The sequence below is a fragment of the Eulemur rufifrons genome, chromosome 25 (assembly GCF_041146395.1).
Source record: "Eulemur rufifrons isolate Redbay chromosome 25, OSU_ERuf_1, whole genome shotgun sequence".
Taxonomy (NCBI): Eukaryota; Metazoa; Chordata; class Mammalia; order Primates; family Lemuridae; genus Eulemur; species Eulemur rufifrons.
Window position 1 is genome coordinate 11079002 of NC_091007.1, and position 15518 is coordinate 11094519.

Consider the following 15518-nt stretch of genomic DNA (forward strand, 5'->3'; position numbering starts at 1 on the left):
GGAGCTCCTTCAGCTCTTGACTGGGAGAGTCGACACTTAGGAATTGTGCCGTGTGGCTTGCAGAGGTGGGGTCTCCAAATTCTGTCCCCAGCCAACGGCTGCTGATAGAGCCACTGTTCCTAGTACTCGAAAACAGCCTTCCCACTTCTCAAACCTTTAACTTTTACTTTAAGGCAGTGGTTTTAGCAACATGTGTCTATTTCTTGGGCATAGTTATACATCTATTTTTGTAATATTTTTGTTCACATGCAATATCTTATTTGTTTATTTTTAAGCAGCAAACACATAGTAAGTTCTCTCCTGGCCGTGATGCCTACTTTCTCCCCAACATACCTTCTGGGTTGCTTCTCAAAAGTCACCTTTCTTTTGGTGGACAAAATGGGTAAGATTTGGTGCCAGCAGTGGTGGGTGGTATCTTAATGAAATAAACTCTTCTTTGATGCACCAAATTATCAAAATTCATAAAGCCTCTTTATTGCTAAAGAGAGTTTAGTAAGGGATACAAAGGGAGTTTTTAAAAGGTAGAGATGTATTAAATTCTCATCAAAACCTCTAGGTACGCGGAGTTTTCCCACTGGAGAATGTCCATGTTACAGACGAACCCATCAAGGACAGCATGAAATATCAGAGTTGACCTGGACCCTAGAAAGCTGGTGTCTCCCATGCTCATGGAGATGATGAGAGTGGGATGAAGATCTTTGAGGAGAAATAGAGCCACCCAACGAGCTTGTGCTACACTCTCCTCTACACGACATTCATACATCCCGTCCAAGCCTGAGACTGCCCGTACTTGTCCTAGTAATTGAGATTTTCTTCCTTCTATTTTCTCTGATGCCAAAGCAAATTTGATTTTGCAAGTGAATGCTCTCATGTTTTAAATCTCTGCTGGGATTTGGAAAGGGGTGCAGTAGTCATGCACAATAAAGGCATCTCTCCCAGGGCCCATGGCTAACCCTACACTTTCTACCCAGTGCACAAACCCGGGCGACACATGGACATTTGGCTTTTTAGTGAAGGAAGATGAAATTACAGGTCTCCATCCTCTGCTCTAGAAATGTCCCCCCCTCCCCCATGTAATTTGGGAGAAGCAGTTTGTTCCCTGCTCGAGATTTTCAGGGATGACCTGGTAGCAGATGAACTCATGGCTGGGTACTGCCATTTTTCACTACTTCAATTTCCCAGAAGGTTCTCTGGAAAGTTACTCACGCTTCAGCTCTTGTTCTGACAGTTTGAATAAACCATCTGATATGCCATATTACTCATCATCCTTGTATGTATATAATAATAGAAAATGTGTCAATTGAAAAAATATTTGGTTTTCTTCAGTTCTCATCAGAGGACCAAGTTTTCTCTGGTATTTGTTATTAATCCTGGAAGTGGGCCCTGGAATCTGATTTCCACAGCACCTCCCAACCATTTTGCAAAAAGCAAAAAACCCCACCAGGATTTACATCGCATTCCTAGTCCTTCTGGGGCTTTGAGACCCTTTGGATGACAAAGTCTGATCCAGAAACCCATCACTGGGGTTGGGCGACAGTCCTGTGATTTTCATCCTCCCCACGTCATTTCTGTCCCTTTTCAAGAGCTGAGAAGATCCTAAGCATGTGACTCCCACACAGATGTGCAGAGCCATCCATTAATCTTTACCAAGTATTCACTGGCACCATAATCTTACATGAGGCTCTTACTAGGCAAATAAATATTTAGTCATGAAAATGATTTCCAAATCCAGCAGCACTTAAACAGAAATAGCATTTCTTATGAAAAAACAACAACAAATGAACAAACCCAAGGGCTATTTAGAAAAGCAGACATTTAAAATATAAAACATGGGGACCAGGTCAGCTGTTTACCTCTAATTTTGGGGTCTCCAAATTCTATTGTATTTCAGAACATATACTCCTCGGAGTGAAGAATTGTAGATTTCTAACCAGAAATGGTCAGCTTGGAGTTATGCAGGGAAGCAGTGTATCCTTATGGGTTTGGAATCAGATGGGGCATTGATTTGAATCCTAGCTTCCTCATTTAGTAGCTGTGAAAGTTACTTAATCTCCCTGGGGTTTGGTTTCCTTTTCTGTAAAATGGAAATAACACTAGTACCTAAATCATAGGGTTGTTGTGAAGATTAAGTGAGTTAATATATTTAATTACAGTGGTACCCAACTCATAGTAAGAGCCCAATAAATGCCAACTTCCATCTTAGTATATTGTTGGACTACTGGGTAGTTTATATGTCTATGAATTGGATCGTAGAACACAAGGCTTTGTAAAGGAAGCTAAGAGCAAAAGTCCAGACTTAAGACAAATAGCATAAAATGGATAATAGGTATTATAGACGTAGACAAAACTAGAAAGAACACAAGAGTTCTCCAGGAGAGTTGCTTATGTGTACTTTTATAATATAAAATGAAGCAAGACAAAACTCAAAGCAAGGATCACTTTACCCTTCTCCAAAGGAAGAAAACAAAGTTTTAGATGGAGGTCATTTGAATTCATTGTAGTTTGACAGCCCAGATTTTCAGACTTAGGACCTAGTAGGATGCATTAAAATGTGCTCTTTGTCCTCTAGAAAGTCCCCAAGTCAACAAGTTGCAAGAGTATTTAAAAATTATTGAGGGAGTTCCCCAGGAGCTGTTCCTGTGGATATTGATTGTCAACAAAGCAAACACACCAGAGAGGCTGCTGTGTGCATTGGCAGAAAGAGACCAAGTTTTAACCACACCCGTGGGTAATTTCCAACACAAAACTCTTCATAGAAGACAGTGACTTGGACAGCTAGCTTGGCAGGCCTATTGTCAGAAATTATTGATTGGCCAACTAGAGAAGGTAACCAGCACATGGCATAAGACTCAGCTACAATGTACGACCTCCAGTTGGTCTAAAATTCTGATGATATCAATCCATAGAAGGATGAAATCTCAAGGATGGATATAATATTTCACACTTGCCACGGGCAGGAAGTTCAGTCCTTATGAGCCTACTTGATGTAGAATTCAAGGGAAAGTTAACCAAGAAGGAGATCTGAGAGCTCAGAGAGTCCTCCTAAGCTGTGGTCGTAACACAGTCATAACGAAGGCAGGTGAATTCAAGGAACTGGAAACAGTTGTCATTAGACTGCAGAGAACTTTCCAGTAGAAGATATATCTATCACAGAAACTCATCTGAGAAGCTGTCAACCGGGCAGCCAGTGACGAGAATGGTGGTAGTCTTACGGTAGTGTTTTGTTTTGTTTTAAAAACCTAAAGCATCATGCATTTTGAAAGGAGAGTTTGCAGAAAGCCTCCAACAGAACCAGACCTTGCCAAGAGCAGCTGATAGTCTAGAATCTGGCTCTAAGAGTAATTAGGTGAAGGAGGTATGAACACCAGGTTCAAGTGTACTCAGCCCCACTCCCGTGTGAGTGTAACTCCAGTGCAACTCACTTTCAGACATGAACAGCATGTCCTGTGAACATACCAGCTTTTCCCTACTGCAGGCAAACCTCTTGGGGACAGTTCTAAACCAGATAAAAATAGATATAATTTGAAACCATAATGTGAAGGTATTTTAGATTTGTAATAACCTGCAGGGGCCAGAGTTAGAGGAGGACAAAAGTTACCCATTATAAGTAGTTGTATGTTTGATATCACTACTTGTATACTTCAGTGTTTCCCATTCAAAATAGTTGTAACAATTTGTAATTAGTTAATTGATTAATTAATAACTTTGGCCCTGGAAAGTGAAAAAAGCCAGTAAAAGTTGGTCCTACTGAGATTGGGGTTTCGGGTTTTTCTTTTTCCTGCACAGCTCAAGATACAAGTCGACATCCTTACACTTAATATCCACAAAGGTTTCTACGTTTTCACTCGAGCCTTCCTAATTATGCATCAGCAGATAGAAGGTTTCTCAGTATGAGCCACCTGCAAAGATGCTAGCAATCCCGCGTGCTTGAGCTGTTTCGATGCCACTGCTGTGGCGTCTGAACCATTCCTGCGAGCCAGCAACTTCACAGGGGCAAGAACAGAGAGGTAAATTTGTTTTATTATCAATGGGTGCTTCTGTGAAAAAAAGTTAAAATGATCACTTCAATTAGGGGATTACCTATCCAACAGCCGTCATCAAATATTTACATTTGTGTATATACCCCCATTTTATATATATATATATATATATATATATGTGTGTGTGTGTGTGTGTGTGTGTATATTATGTCTTTTACATTTACTCCTAAGGATTTGCTTTTGCGGGTGGGCAGAAGGTCTACAATGGCCAAATAGTGACAGCCAGATACTGACTGCCCATGATGGTTTCTCTTTGTCAAAAGCCCCAGAACGTGATTCAGGCACACTAGCACATATGAACACAAGTTCTGCCATGACACAGACAACTGATTGGTCCTTTGTCCATATCCTCCAGGGATGAGGGTGGCATCCACCCTCAGTGTGTCTTTTTTAGAAAGGTCCTTGAAAAGAGAAAAAAAAAAAATTTGGAGCTAATTAAAAGGGATTTTAGGAGAAGTGTGGTCCTCAGAAAGAATCATGCCTTAGCTCTAAACTACATCATCAACTTTTCCTTCTAGAAATTCCGACCAAGCTGAGAAGGCCCTCCTCTAATGTTTTATCCAGCGCATTTGACTGCGCTGGTTAGAATGAATTCTCTGGAGCAATCAGTTCTATTACCATCTATTAATGTCTTCCATTTCATTTGATTTAATTTAATTTGAAACACGCAGGAAGAGAACTGGACTTCACTGTCCATTTCCCCTCCTCCAGGCTTCCCCATCTCCAAACCATCTCACAGGGGCCCTCTGTGGTCATCTTCCTTCAGCTGCTGCTCAGAGTCTCTGAGCACTCTGCTCACAAACGAAGACGTCCGTCCTTGTCATCTGGGTGGTCAGAAAGTCCAACTGCTTAAGCATGGATTGCCAGGCTCGCCACGATGGGTGCAAAACCTTATTCCCAGCTTTGGTTTTGCACAGCTGACCCTCTGGTGCAGGGCATTCTCTGGTTATTGGTGAATCACACCTGAAATGGCCTTGTCATTTCCCATGTTGCTCTTGCCTTCCCCTCCATTCTTTCAACCCACCTCCTCCCGGTCCTGTCCCTCTTTCAGGATCCTGCTTTAAAGCCACTTCCTTCATCTGCCTCTCCTCCCTGCACCCCTCACCCGCCATGCGTGGGATGTTTCTTCTCTCTGCTCCCAATCACGTTGTGTTTGTCCTCTTAGGCCACTTACCCCATTCCGCCTGGTCACAGGCTCTTCCTGGTCTTTTCCCCTGCGATTGAGACCCATACCAGGCCTTTTCCTCTCTGGCTCCCTGACTCCCACACACAAGCCCTAAAGACGTGTTTAGGGGCTAAATATGACTACATGTTTGTTGATGTGAACGGCTGGATTGGGAATAAACAGCACAGCTTTCAACAGAACTCTTAAGATATCACAAATTTGGATGTCGTGAACAAGGCTGGACTGGAAATTAGACATTTCTAAGACCCAACTTACGCAAAAGACTGGGGACTCTTTCAACACGGTCAAAAAAGTTTAGACTAAGCACCAGCTTCGTATAAATTTGTTATAAAAGAAGTAAAGATCAGAATTGAGAGGTAACCGGGGTAAGACTTGGAGTTTGAAATGTCAGACCTAACGTGTCAAGAAGGGATGCTTGTAGACCCATTGATATTCAGTTTCTAATAGTTTTAAAATGTGATTAGATTTGTTTAATCATTGCATTTTCAAAATGTCTTATACCATGTGTATGGTCAGAGCAGAAATTCCACTGTAGTCAGTGAAGGGGAACATGAATTCCTCTGGGATTTCTGCCTGAGAGGTGGCCACGTGAACCACCTAAACTATGTACCCTGGTGGATCTCCTATGGGGTTCTTCACCTCATTTCTTTAAGATTTGTGGAAAAGTATTTTGTCTAGATCCTATTTGTTGTGAAGAAATGAGACAATATTTCTTCTAAAACATAGAATGATCGTATTAATATCTTTTCAACTTTACCTACTTCCAAAAAGGTATTTGAAGTTTCTGACATAAAATAATTCTTTTAAACTAAAAATAAGAGAACTACAGTTAAGTGGCCAAAAGAAGGGCCAGGGAGAAGAGAGAAAGAGTTGCACCAGAAATGCTATGTCAAGGATGATAGCTGCTATGTAGAACACAAAAATACTTTGAGTTCCCCAGCAGCCAAGGCAAAAAGGGAAACACCACGAGTTACCGTTACCTCATGATTTATTAAAAGAAACACTTCAATTTTTCACAAGAAAGGGAATTTTTCCCACCCCAAAATTTTAAGATGACTTTATCAAGTGAGGGGTATGAAATAACATGAAATAATAACGTGAATAATAGTCAAAGGCAGCTTTATAGAAAATGCAGAAATGCTTCCCAATGAGGAACTAAAGCAGCCTGAATCTTATTCAGCTCACTATTTCCTAGTACATCTTGAAATTCAAAGAAAGCTGACATGCTGAACAAGAGGCAAACGCTACCCCCAGAAAATACACAATTAGCAAGAACAGAATGGCTGAGAGAGATTGAAGAACAGAGAGTGAAGTTTAAACCAGAAGGGATAACAACTCATTTTCAAAGAAAAAAAAGCTAAAGTGCAATAAATGCTATCACTGGAGTGATGAAGCTCAGCTAGAACAAATGCAAATAAATGCCAGATTTCTGTTTCTTTTTAGTATGTAATTTGAAAAGATCAGTCAAATGTGACTAGCTACAGAAAAAAAAAAAAAAAAAAGTTAAACAATTTGGCAGATTTGTTCCCAAGTCAAGCCTACAATATTTTGACCTGTGAATTACTACAGATACAAAAGTGTTACTACTTGTATTATAAAAACACAACCTTGAGCAAACAGGAAGTTAACTAACTCACACTGAAATCTCCAATTCTGAGAGTGAAAATGATTGCATATACTATTTGATAACAATATTCATAACCACTGGGAACTACTCATATATAAAAAATTAACTGTATGCACCCCTTTGAATTTGCAAGCACTGATCTACTTACTGCAAATATAAAAGTTACTTTTCCCCCCTCATGTTTAATTTATCACTTATAATTAGAGTATTTATTTCAACCCCAGTAACTCCTTAATTTAGCCTATAGTAAGTCATTGCCTAATTACTCAAAATCTCCAAAATATAGACAAGTATATGCAAGGTATAGGCATCACAGTACTCTGGAGACAGCCAACGAATTTTTGGAAGATTTTTGAGTATGCGGTATAGGAGGAATTTTAATGATTTATAGCTCCTCTTAGATTTACACGCAGATATAGAAATATGTATTGTGCAATGTAAATGAACTGGAAATGGATTCAACGAATGACAATGTCATCCCTTCGATAGTTGCACTAATACCCAGGACCGGAAACCACTCTAAAGGTAACACTTTCCCATCAGCTAAAGACAGCAGGCAAACTGCTCTTACAAAGCCATAAGCAATACACATACAAAAAAGGGCTCATGTAACCCAAAAGAGGATGGAGCTAGAGAGATAAAAATGCAAAAATAAGTATAGGTAGTTTAAACTAGTAAAGGAAAATTCTGAATGAAAGAGAAAAATGATTTGCTGATTCTCTTTCCTTAAGGTCTTTGCAGATCAGCTTTCTCGGAATAACTCAAGTTTCAAATATGGCAACACGTTTAAGTTCAGGGTTTAAATCTCATCATGGTCACAGGAAGATTTTGAAGCACCGTGAGCACATCAACTGGAAACTCTTCGAAACGTCAACTACACTATTTGTCAGCGCCATTAGACATCACCAAGAGGGAGGAATGAGAGAAACCCAGTGAAAGTTTGCCATACTATTATCTGCCTGTTCCTTTGACCATCCCCAAATCTGCTGTTATCCTTACTTAGTGCCCTGGAGGCATGATGAACTGTGGAAAGTTGATGGATGTGCACTAGGAGTGGAGAGCTGGGAGGTGGGCATCTCCAAATTAAAATCCTCACTGCTTTGTTGGCTGAGAGATTCATTTTTGCTGTCATCCTTTTTATCTACCCCTCCCTTTGTTTCCCGATTATTAATTTTAGAATCATTAGCGATTTAATTTTTTAACCACCAAATGCAATCATTTTTAATTATGCACTTGTGTAACATTTTTTAATTTAAAGTAGGAGACAGTTTAATCTAAACTGAGTTCTCTGCCATGAGGCAGCCGCTTTCTGGTAGACGGCATATTTTAAAGGGATTTGAAGACTGCAGTGGAGTTCCGCTGCGATCCTAGAGCTTGGGGTTAGGGGATGCTGGAGGTATCTATATGTGGCCTTAAATAAAATGTACAAGATCGAAGGTGGAAAAAATCTTTTTGGATGAACTATTCATGAAAGTGGAAAATGACAGGATCTTTTCTCAGTGATGTAAAATTTGGGGCTACGGGAAGACACCACCATAGCTGATCCTGGCCATAAAAGCTCATTAAAGTCAACGAGATGCTTCGAAGGGAGGACCTCAGGTTTGAGGGCTGTTTGTTTTGTTTAGTTTTTCATAATGGTCAAGGAGCAAAGTGACAAGAGAATTTATTAAGGTTGTTAAAGGAAGAAGCAAAGAATCCAGTGACAGGAGCTTCCTTTTAGTTCTACAATTGTTCAGTCTTAGATAGAACGAGTTTGTATTAAGGGGTTGGATATATTCGTAACAAAACATATCTTATTCTCTTTTATAGCTCCCAGAGCATCTATACCAGCACCTGCACACCAAGTCAGTCTTCAGTACTTGTTTTCCAAACGAGCAAAGAGAAACACTGCATTTGTGGCTTGTGCCCTACTGAAAGTAAAAATCAAAGCCTGGGCCACTCTCATGGTATAAGTGAAAGGTTCTGGACCAACCACTAAAGAGATACATTTATCCAGAACCCTGTACCCTTATAAAGGTAGTGCCTCTGCTCACGGTGACTCCTTGATCTCCCAGATGATCAGGAAGATGGCAGGATGGGCAACCTGTAGGCTTTTTACCCTGGGGGACCCAGTTGCCAGCGTTTCACCAGCCACATTTGGCTGAGGGGACTCAACATGGGCCAATGAGATTCTCCTTCCTGATTTTTGAGACTTGGAACAAAAAGACATGGAAATTGAGGACCATGGCAGCTCCATAGAGGACAGGGCATGAAAGCATTCTGCTGAAGTCCTCGGAGCTGCCTCTGGGTCTTTTAAGTGTCCTTTTGATCTTGTGGGGTATTTTATATCTCCCAGTAAGGTCCACCACTATCTTCCTATCCTCTATTGTTTTTTAATATATTCTATCCTGAGTGGGTTTCTGTCACTTACAACTCAAAGAACCTTAACAAATACAACCAGGTTGGGGCTTTAACAGAGGGGGTTAAGCTTTCTTCTATGCCAGCACTATCCAATAGAACTTTCTACCATGTTGGAAATGTTCTATATATGTGCTGTCCAGTAAGGTATCAACCAGTCACATGCAGCTATTGAGCACTTAAAATGTAGCCAGTGCAATAGAGAATTCCACTGTTCAATTTTGTTTCAATGTTGAATTTAAATAGCTGTAAGTGACTAGTGGGTATGTATTAGGCGATGCAGTAAAATGAGGGCGATAGGAATTCTTTTCCTCTGCTAAAGGGCAGAACAAGAGACAATGGATTTAAACACAAGCAATGAGGCTATGTATCGGCTGTGAGCCAACTCTCAGAAAAAAAAGGACCAAGAAAGGTTCCTAGAAACACCCTGGCATGCTCAAAAGTGGCCGTCAGGATAGAACGATATATTCATTTGTTAGAAGTGCCATAACAAAGTATCACAGACCAGGTGGCTTAGCGACAGAAATTGATTTCCTCACACTTCTGGAGACTAGAAGTCTGAGATCAAGGGTGTCAATAGGTTGGTTTCTTCTAAGACTCCCCTCCTTGGCTTATAGATAGCTGGCTTCTCCCTGTGTCTTCACATGTTTTTCCACCTGTGCTTGTTCTCTTCCTAGAGGGGCGCCCATGTACCTCATTTCACTTTAATGACTGCATAAACACCACCAAACACTACACAGGAAAAGAAGGCAGGGCTACAGGATTTTGATCAATGGAGCACTATTTTACACCGCATGATTAGGGAAGACATTTCTGAAGGAGTAAAATGTGAATGAAAGTTTTCTTTTAATGAATAAGTGCCTTCAGGTCTGGGGCCCTGGGAGGTATTCTAGATGGGGCAACAGGAACAAGACCCTGGGCTTGGCCACGTGTCTGAGAAATGCCCATGGAAAGTGTGGAAATAGATCTGGAGGACTCAGAGGAGTTTTGCTTTTTTGGTAGCAATAGAAATTAAAGTCCTATGCAGGGGGTAGTTAGGAGATTAAGTATAATCAGTGAGACGTTAGGAATTTGGGGTTTGTCTTGAGACAACTGGGCTGAGAGTCCACTTTGAAGTTTCCTGGAAATGAGAGTAACAATCCCATGGAGAACATGGTCTCTTGGGAAGAAGAATCTAAACTCGGTATGTAGAATGAACGAGAACTGGAATAAACTGGAGCCCAGGAGACCCTGCAGGAAGCTACTATGAGGACCCAGGCATGTGGTCATAAACATCCGCTTTATATAGCGGTTGGGGGAAGAAACATTTAGAACCGGAAATAATTTCAAAGGAAGAAGCGACTGCGCCAAGATCGGCATTCAAATCTCTTAGTTACACGAACTAAGTCACACTCATTAAACTCCCTGGAAATGGTCACCTAGAGTAAAGCTACGCTGTTATCTACAGTTCATCTTATGTTGCAATTAACATGCGTGAGAGGCAGCCGAGCTTGGACTGGAAATGCTAAGCAGATCTCCCGTCCTGGGGACGGCAGGTTCCTGGCCATGCTAGTGATTGGAATTCTCATCATTCCTGTCTCTCTGGCCTTTCCGCACCTAAACTACTCGTTACCCACTGAACGGTGTCTCCCTCCCTCCCAAAACTCATATGTTGAAGGACTAACCCCCAGTTACTGCAGAATGCAACTGGGTTTGGAGACAGGGTCTTGGAAGAGGTGATTATTGTAAAATGAGGTCATTCGGGTGGGTCCTAATCCAGTATGCTGGTGCCCCTGTAAGAAGAGATTAGGACACAGACACGTGCACAGAAGGAGAACCCTGTGAGGACACAGGGAGAAGACAGCCGCCTACACACCAAGGAAAGACGCCTGCCACAGCTCCTTCGCTCACGGCTCTCAGCAGAACCCAGCCATGCTGACACCTTGATCTTGGACTTCTCACCTCCAGAACCGTCAGAAAATTCATCTTTGTTGTTTAAGCCACGCAGTCCGTGGTACTTTGTCATGGTAGCCTCAGTAAAGGAATACACCTGTGTATGTCACTAACCTTTGTGTCTATTTCCCCCCCTTACAAGAAAGCAAGGTTCACGAGGGCAGAAATACAGTTTTGTTCACTGTTGTATCTATACGTCCGGGGCTGCACTTGGCACATAGTAGATGCCCATTAAATGGAGTTCGGAATACCGTCCACATGCCTGGCTCTATCCATCTCTGCCGATTTCTGGGGTTTGGTAACGGAGGCTTGTTTACCTGCAGATAAGAACTATACTCCCCAACCCAGCCTTTGTTGGTAACAGAGGTCGTACTTTGGTCTCTGTTAGCTTTATTGTTCAATGGGTTTAGAACCTGGGCAAAGAAGAGGGGTGCCAGTTTTTAGGACTCTCGCTCCCTAACACCCTGCGGCATCCTGCCAATGGTAGGTACTCGGTGAAACATTTATTAAATAAGATGCTACTGACATGTTTCCTGACAATTTCATACATGCATATTTTCACTTCCAGCTTCTTAAGCGGAGGGATTGTCCTTAAGGCCTGAAATGCTGCCCTCTTTTAGCAACAGCTTAATGAATCTTTAGTGAATGAATGATCCCTACACCCATCCTGTGGAGCCCTGGGGGAGTATCAGTCCAGCTCCCAACAACTCCCCTTCTCTGAGGATCATCTTCGCTTCCCCATCCCTTCCTCTCTCCTCCACGGTGTACAAAGCACAGAGGAAGCAGGAGTGTTTGCACCGTGAGTCTCTGCCCTCCCTCCTCTTGGCCGTAATAGACTGGACCACAGATGGACAGCGTACCGTGAAGATGGTGCCTTCCAGGAACTTGGATTGACACCAAGAGACTCAAGACAGCCTCTTCTGGCTGGAAGACTTACATTTCGTACATTTAGGCGATGGAAGGAAGGCAGTAGATGCTTACCTTGTGGAGCAGAGAAAGGAAGGCAGTCCACAGAGAAAAGGGGAACATGCAGCCAGGCAGAGAGAAGCAGGCATGGAGCCCCTGAGGATTTTCCTGAGCTTTCTGGAGCCAACCTCCCTTTCTGCCTTTCCTTTGCACTTGACACTCTGGAGTCCCTGCCATCCCTTGCCCCTTCTTTGCTTAAAATTGGTTCAAGTTTGTTTCTGTGGTTTGCAAAAAACAAACAAACAAACAAACAAACGCCAAAACAAAGCCATTAACTGTGATGGTTTTTTTTGAGAAGTTGGAGTGATTTCCTTCCGAAAACAAGGCATAAAAGTCCTACCCTCCTCCTCTGCCTCTCAAATCACCTATTAAAGCCCATTTACTTTGAGGGAATATAGGAGCTGTTCCCATGAATCAGCTAATGCACAGCGTTGGACAGCATTTCTTTGCAATTCTTTCCAAATAGAAGATAGCACACCTGTGCTCCAAAATCTACCAGGAACACTCAATGTTTTTAAATCTATCTCTTTTGAAATTGCCTCATAAATTCTCACTGCTCTCAGGATCACCGTCTCCAACTATACCAGCTGAGATCAACTCAGGTGGTTACCCTCAGTTCCAAGATGTTAAATCGGCAAAGCTAAACAAAGATCTTTATGGGAGGAAGGGTGTTCTTTTTTTTTATTTTTTCCTTGTGTTTACAGCAACTCGGTTCAAGAGGAAAAGGTGGAGGAAAAAAAAACCTTGTGCATGAAAGTAAATCCGAATTGCACCGAAAGGACAAAATTGTTGGACTCATCTTCAAGGACACCCACCCGTCTTCATTAGTATCTTATTGATAACCAGTTAGGAGGCAGCTGCAGCGCATCGAGTCGGATGGCGGCGTAGACTAGCGCAGTCTCAGTGGAGACAGCGATGTGCACACAGTCAGGGAGGGGCCCCGTGAGAACAAGAACCCGAGACTGAGAAGGAAGACATGGATAATAGACAGGGAAATTGAAGCTAGCAATGATAAATTCCGGGAAGAAAATCAAAGCAGGGAGCTGGGTCACTGCCCTCTCTGAAAACTGATATGTCAACTGGGACCTGGAAAATCTGGGGAAAGAAAAGGATTCCAGGTGGAGGGGACAACTTATGCAAGGCCCTCCCATCTTGAGCAAGACTGGCAGGCTCTAGAAGCAGAAGGAAGGTCGGTGGGGCTGGCACAGAGCGAGGCCAAGGGGAGAACAGGTCAGAGAGCCGGAAGGGGACAGCTCCTCAAGGTCCCTGTACAGGGGTCTTTTTTTCTATTTATATAGGATTTGTCCTTTTGAGATGGGGTCTTGCCCTGCTGCCCTGGCTAGAATGCAGTGGCATCATCATAGCTCACTGCAACCTCCAACTCCTGGGCTCAAGCCTCGGTCTCACAAGTAGCTGGGACTACAGGTGCGCACCACCACGCCTGGCTAATCTATTTTTCTTTCTTTCTTTCTTTTTCTTTCTTTCTTTCTTTTTTTTTGTAGAGGCGGCGTCTCACTTTTGCTTAGACTGATCTCAAACTCCTGGCCTCAAGCGATCCTCCCACCTCAGCGTCCCAAGGTGCTGGGATTACAGGTGTGAGTGAACCACTGCACCTGGCCTCATTTGTCCTTAACAGACAAATTAATAGACTCTTAGAAAAAAAATTAATAGACTATTTTTAAGAGCAATTTTAGGTTTACAGAAAAACAGAGCAGGAAGTAGAGTTCCCATATACCTCCTCCCCGTCCCCTCAGTTTCCCATGTTATTAACATTTCCGCATTAGTGGGCACAGGTGTGATAATTGAGGAAGCAACACTGAGACATTAATAACGATCGACTCAAGTCTATAGTTCCCGTGACGGTTCGCTCTGTCACTGAAGAGATCTTAGCACAGGTGGGGATGAGACTGACACAGTCTGATTTACAATTTTCGGAGATCTACGTTCACAAAGCTGTTGTTATAGACTGAATTATGTTATGCTCCCATCCCCAAAATTCATATGCTGAAGTCCTAACCCCCAGTACCTCAGAATATAAGTGACCTTATTTGGAAATAGGGTCATGGCAGATGACATTAGTTAAGATGAGGTCATACTGGAGCAAGGTGGGCCCCTAAACCAGTATGACGGGTGTCCTTATGAAAGGGGAACATTTGAATGCAGGCAGGCACGTACTGGGAACACACCCAATAACTGTGAAGGTGGCCACTCACAGGCCAAGGGGAGAGGCCCAGAACAGGCCTCAGGAGGAACCAGCCCTGCTGCCACCTTGAGTCTTGGACTTCCAGCCTTCAGAAGCGTGCGAGAATAAATTGCTGCTGGTTACGCCACCTGGTCTGTGGCACCGTGGTAACGCAGCCCTAGCAAACCAGTAACACCTGATGTAAGAAAACTTCTTATCCAAATATTTTCCAACATGTAAAATCAGAAGCCTCCCCCCTCCCTTTTTCTATTGGCTTTTGACCCTCTGCAGACTAACATTTTGTACGTCACACTTTGGACACCCTGAACTAGAATGTAAGCTCCATGAGGAAGGTATCTGGCTTTGGTCACCCCAAATCCTTTTTGGCATTCAATAAATATTTGTCAAACAAATGAGCTAAGCATGTGACCTTATGCTGCTCCATATACTGCACCTATTTCTCCTGCCCAGGTTCTCATCCAGGGTCCCTTTAACAAATCTTGGGATCAGCTTTCCTCAGGTTAAAGGTCAGAATTACCTCCTAGCTTGTCTTTATTTTCTATGAAAAAGTCACAGGAAATTGAGGTGACTGTCACCCCAAACTGGTCCTATGTGGATGCCTGTATCTTTCATAGGATTGAAACTTCATCTCAACTTTGTAATTTTCTCTATTTATATTTCTCCAAAGTTAGGTTTCAAACCACCGAAATAAAAGTAACAGCCACAAACAAGCAGATACCAGTTTTTTTTCTCACCATTCTCACTAGAGAAGGCTTTAGGGTCACCTGATTGTCCAGGTGGGTATGGACCAGGTATCTGTTTTCCAGAGATCTGTTTGGTCATCCATAGAGTGTTGCTAGGACAGAAATGTCCTAGGCCTAAAAGTCAAGCCTACAGGGCACCAAGCAAAAATGAAAGGTGGTCATCTTTGTTCTCTAGAGGTTTCAAAGCACATTTATGAGATATTTAAGAAAAGTAACAATAGCTATTCCAGGGATTAAATTAGGCTGTCTACAGATTTCACCTGTGATACTAGGATTATTCAGAAATAAGGAACAGAGTTCTCCCCGGAGCGACTTAAGCAGAATGGCATGTAGCATAAAACACACCTAGGCTAGAGCAAAAGCCATCAGCCTGTAAGGTGTCTTCCCAGACAGACTTTGCATGGCCTTCATTGTCTAGTCTACA